The sequence below is a fragment of the Ochotona curzoniae genome, unplaced genomic scaffold (genome assembly GCF_017591425.1).
Source record: "Ochotona curzoniae isolate NIBS_2020 unplaced genomic scaffold, NIBS_Ocur_1.0 contig_1880, whole genome shotgun sequence".
Classification (NCBI taxonomy): Eukaryota; Metazoa; Chordata; class Mammalia; order Lagomorpha; family Ochotonidae; genus Ochotona; species Ochotona curzoniae.
Window position 1 is genome coordinate 173,783 of NW_024465240.1, and position 10,518 is coordinate 184,300.

Below are 10,518 nucleotides of genomic sequence, written 5' to 3' on the forward strand. Positions count from 1 at the left end.
GCATGTGTTGTGTGATTCAAACTCTGACATTGTAGAAAAAGCAAAAATGTTGGGATATTATAGAGATCAATGTTTGCCAGGGTTCAGGGAATGGAGGAATGAAGATGCAAGCAAGATGGCTGTGGCAGTGAAGCTATTCTCAGAAGTGCCAGCATGATGCACTCACGTCATTACACATTTGTCCCAAACCACAGAATACACAGCACAACATGTGAATCCTAATGTCATCTATGGCAATTAGTTATTGATGTTGTGTCCAGGTATGTTTATTAATAATAATCTGTATGCAGCTCCGGGGCAGGTATTGTTGAGGCTGGAGACTGAACATGGTTGGGGCCATGGGTAAGAGGGAAATCTCTTCCACAATCTCAATTTTCTCTGAACTTACAGCTGTGAATATATATATCCATTGTATATAATATAAAACATTTGTATACCTATGTTATATAAAATATATGTGTATATACATTGTGTGTGTGTGTACACACATATTCCTTAGTTTGTATTTACAGAGGAGAATGTGAATAATGAATAGAATGTGAAGAATCAAACAGCAAAGACAGTCTAAACAGAAAAATCAGGATGCCCACATTTCCCCTTTCCAAGGCTCCTTAGAGAGTTTACAGTTTGTGTGTGTGCATGTGTATGTGAGCTCAGAATATATTTTAAGTATATTTACTTTAGTGTAAAACAAATGCCATCACAGAGGGCACACTCTTCTATAACTTTATTTTTCATTGAACTTAACATACTTTTGGAAATTTTATGAGCACATACAGATCACTGTTCTTTTAAACTATTGAACATTTTCTGTATGAATCCACATGAAATTGCCAATATCTAATTGGTTTTTTACCCAGAAAATGTCAATTCCACGTAGACTAATGGTGTACTTTGACTTGACCACATTTTTATAAACATTTGCTTGATTTGAGTGTCTCACTTGTAGCATCATTGCCAGCCAGGAGTAAATTCTAGTTGTTGCATGTTTCCTGGGTGTGACTGCAAAAAATAATCTTCAAGTAGAATGCATTTTACAAAAGTAGCCTTGTTTTGCCTCTCAGTCTTGAAGAGCCTGGATCTTAAAATTACTTAAAGGATATCATCAATATTACAGAAGGTGAAAGCAACTTTTAATGATAAGCAATTGTTTCACACTTATAAATACAGGTGGCTTCAAAGGGCAGGGGTCGTACTCATAAAATCCATCACTGCCTGCTCACAGAGGAAATACAAAAACTAACTCCAAGTTATACTCAAAGTAGCTGGTAAATGATTAGCAATAAAGGATGTCTGTATTATAAGCTTGTGTTTCCACTTGCTAGCAATGAAAGGGCCCAAAATAATTGTCTGAAATAATGGCAATATATGCTATGTTCTATTTAAAGCCAAAAGCTAAAAGAATACATTTATATATGAGCAATACGAAACGGAACAAATAAAATTTGTGTCTTTCAAACCATGAAACCTAGATTCCATATCCAGATATGAACTCAGGCCTGGAGCAGTACCATAGCAGCTAAAGTCCTTTCCTTGAATGCCTTGGGATTCCACATGGGTGCGGGTTCTAATCCAAGCAACCCACTTCCCATCCAGCTCCCTGCATGTGGCCTGGGAAAGCAGTCGAGGATGGCCCAAGCCTGGGGAGCCTGCACCTGCATGGGTGACCTGGAAGAAGCTCCTGGCTCTTGGCTTCAGATTGGCTCAGCTCGAGCTATTGAAACCACTTGGGGAATGAATCAATGGACAGATCGTCCTCTCTGTGTCTCCTCTTCTCCATATATCTGACTTTCGAATAAAAATAAATAAAAAACAAAAAAGAAAATATGCTGTTATTGTGACTGTTAGTCACGGAAGATTCAGAAGTTAGCATGGTTTCTTCATCGAGATTACATAAGGGAAGAAGATAGGCAGCTGCATTGTTGTGCAGAATGAACGAAAATATTTTCAGATTTGCAAGAAACGCAGATAGCTCTGAAACATAAAGGAGCTTTCTTTGAGGTAGTTCTGCTTCTAGGATCCTCTTGCCCCTCTCAGGACTGTGTGGGTGCCTGGAGGCATTCCCCAGGGACACTCCTCTCACCTAGAGCAGACTCTGCAGGGCAGATTTCTTGCCCAAGAAAGGAAAATCCTTGGAGAAGCATGTGACAAGAAACTGAAAACCATCAAGATGCTGCGGTGACCCCTAGGAACTAAAAGCAACCTTTCTCAACAAGCGCCCAAGAGAAGCCAGGCTCTAGGATCCCACAGGACCAAGGATGGACATTCCCCTGATATATGTGTCATTTGAAAGAGTATCTGCTTCATCCTGCATCTAGATAATATCCATTTTCTAAGCAATGCCTGAGCTATCTTATAGATAACTCACTAAGTCATAATTATCCACTGAAACTGTGAGATTATACTTGTGTGTTGTGAAACTGCAAGTTTGCACTAACTTATTATGCAACAGTAGAAAACTATTCAGACTTTTTAAAATTCTGTGCAGAAATATGTAGGGTATATAACTGTTAAAAATGAAGAGAACAGGAAACTCTTAATTTAGCTACAAATTTTATAATATTTATAACATGCCTCAAGGCTATAAATGACTAGTAGCTAAATCCTCACCTTGCATGTGCTGGGATGCCATGTGGGCACCTGTTCATGTCCTAGCTACTACCTGCTTGTGGCCTGGGAAAGCAGTAGAGGATGACCAAAAGCCTTGGGAACCTGCACCCATGTGGGAAACCTGGAAGAAGCTCCTAGCTTCAGCTCAGCTTGGCTCTGGACACTGTGGTCATTTGGGGAGTGAGCCACTTGATGGAAGCTCTTTCTCTCTGTAAATCTGCCTTTCCAATAAAAATAAATAAATCTAAAAAAAAAAGGTTAATTTGCTTCTTATAACATATAAACAGCTAGTCACAGTAAAAAAGAGAATAAATCTTTTGGCATTTTCTGTTTTTGTTAAAAATATTTCATTATTATTTTTTTTTGAAAAGCAAATTTTCAGAGATGAGAAAGAGAGATGCACAGAGATCTTGGGTTGGATGGTTAACTTCCCAAACGGACAGAATGAGCCACAACTGAGCCTAACAGCCAGAACTGAGCCAATCCAAAGCCAGGAACCTCATCCAGGTCTCCCATGTGGGTGCAGGGGCCCAAGGGTCTGGGCAATACTCCACTGCTTTCCCACAAGCAGGAAGCTGGGTGCAAAGTGGAGCATCTGCGACATAACCCAGTGAGCACATGGGATGCCAGCACCTGCAGGTGAAAGATCAGCCTGGTGAGCTACCGTGCCACTCCCCTGTTCTTATTTCAGCTTTGGGAAATGGTCAATCAGTTTACACAGAAATAGAAAGCAAAATACACAATCATGTTTTAATAAACTGTTTGCATCCTAAAGCAGTATAACAATACCAGATATGCAAGATAGTAGCTTCAGAATATACAATCCGTGAGCACAGTATAATACAGCATCTTCTGTGAAGTAAACTGACATTTAAAATGAAGGGTTTTTTTAATTTAATCAAAAAGACATTCTTTTTTCTATTAAAATTTAGGCAAACTGCTAGGCATGAACTGAGATTAGACTTTGAAACATATATGTCACTTTAAGTGCCTTTTCGATCATGGAACTTGATCCATTTATCCTGTGAATACCTTGTAAAAGCTAACTCTAAATATTAACATAGTGGCCAAGGCTAACTCATATTCCAAACAATTTCCCTGAAATAATTTGTTTTAGATTCACCAACTTTTGACATTTTTCTATCTAACAGCTTATGTAAATTTACAAATATACCTAAACACTGTATTTCCTGAAAGAAGGGAAATTTGGAATATCCTAATGTGAACTGATGTTAGATTGCAAAGGGAGTGCCAGGCACAGTGGCCTAGCAGCTAAAGTGTTGGCCTTGCATATGCCAGGATGCTGTATGGGCACCAGTTCTAATCATGGCAGCAGAAGTTCTGTGCTTATGACCTGGGAAAGCAGTTCAGGACAGCCCATACCCTTGGGACCCTGGACCTGCATGCGAGACCCAGAGGAAGGTCCTGGCTCCTAGTTTCAGATTGGCTCAGCTGCGGCCATTGCAATCGCTTGGGGAGTGAATCGTCAGATGGAAGAGCTTCCTCTCTGTCTCTCCTTCTCTATGTATATCTGAGTTTGCAATAAAAAAAATCTTTAAAAATGTTTAAATGTATGCAGATTAGTAAAATTAATGCAGATTAGTAAAAGTCACTAAGAAAAGGAGAAATGCCACATGTATAAGACAGTTCTGCAATCCAAATAGCATAATCCAAACACAAGATGAAGGATTTCCTCAAATATTCAGTGGTAAGATATTTTACTTTTTTAAAAGATTTACTTATTTTTATTGCAAAGTCTGATATATGGAAAGGGTGAGTGTCAGGGGCGAAGATCTTCATTCCCATGGTTCACTTCCCAAATGACCACAATGACCGGAAATGTGCCAACTTTAAGCCAGCAGCCAGGAGCCTCTTCCGGGTCTTTCTCACAGGTGCAGGGTCACATGGCTTCCCATGCCACAATCAGGGAGCTGGATGGAAAGTGGAGCTGCCATGATTAGAACCTGTCCTTACGGAATCCTTGTGTATTCAAGTCCAGGACTTTACCTACCATGCTACTGTGCAAGACCCAGGGGTAAGATATTTTAAAACAGAAAGCAAAAGTCAACACATTCTGGAACCCAATCTATGGAAACATCAATATCTTATAATATAGGAAACTCATTTATGTTTAAGGTGAGGACTTTAGCTGCTAAGCTATCAAGCTGTTTCCAAAACTGTTACATATATCTTAACACTAGGGTGCTGGATTTGGCAACATTGTCTCTACTTACAATGTCATGATACATTTAAGTAGCAGAAGGAGAGATTTGTGACAATTGTGAGGAGGAGCCTAGCCTCACCCAAATCAGAGGCCTCCATGGGCATGTATCCATCTTAACCATGCAGGTATCAAAGATAGAAACAGAAGTGCCATTTCTGAGTTAGCTCCATGCTGTAGGCTAAATTTCCACCTGTGGTGCTAGTATCACATAGAAGCATTGATTTGTGCCCAGGATCCTCCACTTCCACTTGGACTCCCTGTTTATGGCCTGGGAAATCAGGTGAGGATGGCCCAAGTGCTTGGGTCCATACACCCACATGATGACCTCAAAGAGGCTCCTGGCTTTGGATTGGCTCAGCTCTACCCACTGTGGCCTTTTGAGGAGTGTATCTTCAGATGGAACATTTGCCTGTCCTTCTCCCTGTAAAATCTGCCTTTCAAGAAAAAAGAAAAATGCATTTTAAAAAATTAGTTACTGAAGCCACCTTTAAAGACATCGTTAGCACATTTGTGCCTACAGCTAGGGCCAGTTGTCCTATGCGGCACTATCACTCATTCTGATCAATAATAAGTCATTTTTCAGTTGTTAGGCATCCTTTTGCATTTTTAGATTTATTTAATCAGTTGTTGTTGCAAAGTCAGATTTAGAGAAAGAAAGAGAGACAGAGAGGAAGATCTTCCATTTGCTGGTTCACTCCTTAGAGGTCACAACAGCTAGAGCTGAGTCGATCTGAAGCCAGGAATAGGAGCTTCTTCCAGGTCTCCCAGTCGGGTTCAGGGTCCCAAGGCTATGGGCCGTCCTTGACTGCTTTCCCAGGCCCCAAGCAGGGAGCTGGATGGGAGGTTGAACAGCTGAAACTCAAACTGGTGACCATATGGGATCCCAGTCCCTGCAAGGAGAGGATTTAGCCACTAGGCTATCACGCCCTGTTTTACCTCCCTGTAAATATTTGGCACTCTAGTATTTATCCATTTTGTAAAATTAAAATCCTCTTATCCATACTGCAGCAAATGCAGCATGAATCAGCGTGAAGTGGGAGAAGACACACAATAGGTAAAAGACACAGAGACAAGATAAAGATCATAAAAGTGGTGATGGGAGTGGGCAAAGATTTCCTCTCTTTAAACGGGAGAGGAATCCTGTTGAACTACTCCTTGCAGATTTTTTTTTTAAGATTTATTTATTTCTACTGTAAAATCGCACATATAGAAAGGAGGAGAGAAAGAAGGACAATCTTCCATCTGATGATTCACTCCTCAAGCGACTGCAGCGGTCAGAACTGAGCCAATCTGAAACCAGGAGCCATACGCATCATCCAGGTCTCCCACATGGGTGCAGGGTCCCAAGGCTTTAGACTCATGTCAACTGTTTTCCTAAACCACAAGCAGGGAGCTGGATGGGATGCAGGGCCACCAGGATTAGAACCGGTGCCCATACTGGATCCCACAGCATTCGAGGTGAGGACTTTAGCAACTAGGTCATTGCACAGTACAAACAAAAAAAAACAAACAACAAACCTGAACATGCAGTATAGGGAAGTAAGTTTGGAGGCAAGCATCAGTGAACCGCCAGTTGAAAAACTCCACAGAAAAACATAAAACAAAAACAAACAAACAAACAACAAAAAACAAGGAAACCAGCTTTTAAAGCAGGTTAATGGCCCTACACAGTGGCCTAGCATCTAAAGTCCTGGTTTTGAACGTGCTGGATTATTATATGTGCACAGGTTCTAATCCCAGCAGCCCCACTTCCCATCTAGCTCTCTGCTTGGGGCCTGGGAAAGCAGTCAAGGATGGTCCATAGCCTTGGGACTTTGAACCCGAGTGGGAGACCCAGAAGAAGCTCCTCTCTCCTAGTTTCAGAATCTCTCAGTGCTGGTGTTCTAGGGTCTCCTGGGGGAATGAAGCAGCAGATCTGTGTCTGCTTCTTTCTCTGCCTCTCAAATAAATAAACAAATGTTCTCAAATAAATAAAAGGATGTTGATGGGGTAAGTAATAAATCAGAAGTGCTCCTAGAAATCCTCTCCTCCATGTGGCCTGTCATGGCCACCAGCTCTGTCTGGGAGAGCACAGAGAAATTCAGTGTGGCTATGTCCTGCCCTGCCACCACCCTCCACTGCCTTCACAGAAAAGAGAGCAAGGCAGGAAGGGAGGGAGGAAGGGAGAGAGGATGAAAGAGGATGTTAGTTCTGCCTCATTATCTTGATTGTTAGTTTGTAGCCCTGGGACTAGCCTGGTAACTGACATCTTTGTATCTTGATACTTTAAACATTTATCTCTTCAGTCTGAAAGAGGTGCACCCAGCAGGCAAAGAAAAGCATTTAGCTCTGTGTTTTGTTTTGTTTTGTAATTCTAGCGATGCTTATATATTTGTGAGAGAGTTACACAGAGAGACAGAGATAAAGATCTTCCATCCACTGCTTTATTCCCTAGATGGGAATTCCCAGCTGGGGCTGGGATAGGCCAAAATTAGGAGCACAGAATTCCATCTGGGTCTCCTATGTGGGTGCATGTGCCCAAGGCCATCCTTCACTGCTTTCCCCAGTGCCATTAGCAGGGAGCTAAATCAGAAGTGGAGCAGCCAGCACTCAAACCAGTGAGCATGAGTGATTACAGAATGCTATGTTGGGGCTTTTAATTGATTGGGATGATACTTTGCTGGCTTTACCTTCAGACCAGAGATGGGCTCACTAAGAAATCATTGAACTCACTAGGATAATAAGATGCTGGACTTTATGCTTGGTAAATACTTCCAATGAAAGAATTTCACCTGAATTTGAACTGTGGTAATGCAAGAAGGTGGAGAAATCCACCATGGGGAGAGGTTCAGGGAGGGGTGGGGGGAATCCCAGTGTCTAGAAGACTGCGTCACATAATGCGATTAATTAAAAAGAAAGAAAGAAAGAAAGAAAGAAAGAAAGAAAGAAAGAAAGAAAGAAAGAAAGAAAGGAAGGAAGGAAGGAGGGAAGGGAAGGAGGGAGGGAGGGAGGGAGGGAGGGAGGGAGGGAGGAAGGGAGGGAAAGAGAACAGGCAGCTGCTTGGGGCAGTGGTAATTTCCAAACTGCTGATTTTCTCCCCAAATTGCCATTGCAGTTGGGACAAAACCAGTAAAAACCTAGAAGCCTGGGTCTTGAGCCATCACCTGATACGCTGGTGGCCAGGTGGGATACCCAGGTTAGTAAAGGATTAGGCAATGCCACATTGTGCTGGGCATGTGTCCATTGTTTTACTCCAACAGCTGTCTGTGACCCAACAAAGCCAGGAACCTGGGTCTCAATCCAGGTCTGCCATATGGGTGGCAGGACCCCAGTCACTTGAGCCATCAGCTCTAACAGAGTGTGGATCAGCAAGAAGCAAAACTGAAAAACTGCAACCAGGGACCAGATCTATACCTCTTCAATGGGACCTGGTCCCAATGCCTGAACCACTGAGCTAACTCCCCACCCTATGACTCTGCTGTGCACACAGTCCCCTCATCCAATACCAGAACCAGTGGGCTAACCCCTCACCCTGTCTGTTCCTTAGTTCTTTCTCTGCATGTTTTTATAGAACATAGAGAACCAAGAAGCAGCTCCTGGCGACACCCAGCACCAATCAGCTCAGCATTGGTCAATGCCACCAATTTGGAAATTGAACCAGAGGATGGAAGACCTTCTCTCTTCATTTCTCTATGTCCTTTCTGTAAAATATGCATTTCAAATAAAATAAGTTAAAAAAAAAATTCAAAGTAGTTCCTGCTGCCTATCCTGTGCCCAGACTCAGCATGTATCTTTCCCTGCTTTCCAGGCCATCAACAGGGTGCTGGATTGCAGGAGGAGTGCCAGGACACAAACTCGTGCCCATTGAGATGCCAGTATTTAGGTGGTAGCTTAGGCCACTATACCCTGTTGCCATCTCCCAGGTTTCCTGAAGTTCATCAATGTGCAGGCATAAGCTGGGGTATGAACAACTCACCATGGCAAGTCAAATTCCTCATCCTCATCACCAATATCAGCTATGAGCCTTTAGCAGGCTCCCTGAAGCCAAGAGGGGACCCCAGTCAAAAGCCAGGGGTACTCAGAGAGTCCAGGACAGCTGAGCAGCCCCTCTCTGTTTTGTGTCCACAGAGATGCCAGGGCTTGGCATCACAGGCACAGTCTGAGGCAGTGACCACCTCTTTCCCAGCACCGACCCTGTACCTCTTCATACAGGGAGAATATCTGAGCTATCACATTGGCAATCAGGGTCTTCAGGTCATCTGGATTGATTCTGTAACACACACACACACACACACACACACACACACACACTTAACCCAGTGCTGGTTAATTCCCCATGAGGTCTGTCCCCATGACAGAGAAGGGAACAGCCTGACAGGCAGGCAGGCAGCACCTGCTGTCCCCCATACACCATGTACCAGGTGAGAGCAGAGCAGAATAGCTGCTGTGATCCCACATGGACACACACAGAGACACGTTCACACCCACTGTGCAGATACAGCAGAGCACAGTGTTTGAATGAGGTGGATGATTCCACACCCTGCACACAGGGGCACTCCTCAGGGCCCAGTGGCTCACCCAGGGACAACAGGACTGGGAGGCCAGGGCAACCCACCTGGAAATGGTTGTCCCCATGCCACCGCACATTCAGAGAGCAAGTCCTACTCACCTCCTTTGAGAAGCCATCTGGTTTTCTAAACGTGTCTCCTACTGTCACTTGTACCACCTGCACAGTTTGCTAGTCAGTAGACTACTGAACACTGGTTGCCTCATCTCCCATGGTGCACCTCTCAGTGACTGTGACATCATAGAATGCTGCCAGCCACTCACAAGAGGTGTCTCATGTGGCAGGAGGGCCAGAGTCCTAAGCCACACCTTCACCCACAGTCACTAGGAATAAGGCTTGTTGTCTCTCAGGGCCCAGGTGGAGTGGGGGCAGGTAAGGCTGGGCTGCCATGGACTAGGGCTGCCTGTACCCTCTCTCTGCTACCTTCTAGGAAGGTCCCCATTCCAGGAGACCAGCCCTCTTGCCCCTCCTTCACTTCCTCCTCTGCAGTTGGATTCACTAACACCTGGGAAAGCCCCTTTACCAGAGTATATTTATCACAGGGAGCTCACCTATGGCTGTGCACACACCAATGTCCCTCAACCCCTGTGCCTCTCAATTCCATTAACAGACTTGGGGACCCAAGGCGAACACCATTTGTCCTACAGCAACCCCTCAACCACTACCCAAACAGTGGCAGGAGAGCACAGCAGGCTGACTCCAGGCTCTTGAGCTCTGACTCAATCTGCCTGCCTGGGTCCTTCTACTGCCCACCCCGTGGAGGGAAGCTGCCACCCTGGAGAGGGAAGCTCCCATGTATGTGGGTGCGCAAACATTACCCGTGTGATACATGTGTACCCAAGCTCTGCTTCCTGGATCAAGAGACTGCCCCTGTCTATGATATCCCAGGGACAGCTCTGTGTTTTCTTTCATCAGCTCACTATAGAGATAGAAAAACTTGGGAAGCAGTGATGAGCTCAGGGCAAATTTTATTTGCAAAGTCAAAGTGAAAGTGGAAGGCTGGTTCACTTCCCAAGTGGCCATGATGGTCAGAGCTGAGTTGATTTTAAGTCATTAGTCTCTTCCCAAGGTGTCCCATCTGGGTACAGGTCCCAAGGCTTTGGGCCATTCTCCATTGTTTTCCCAGGCTGCATGTTGA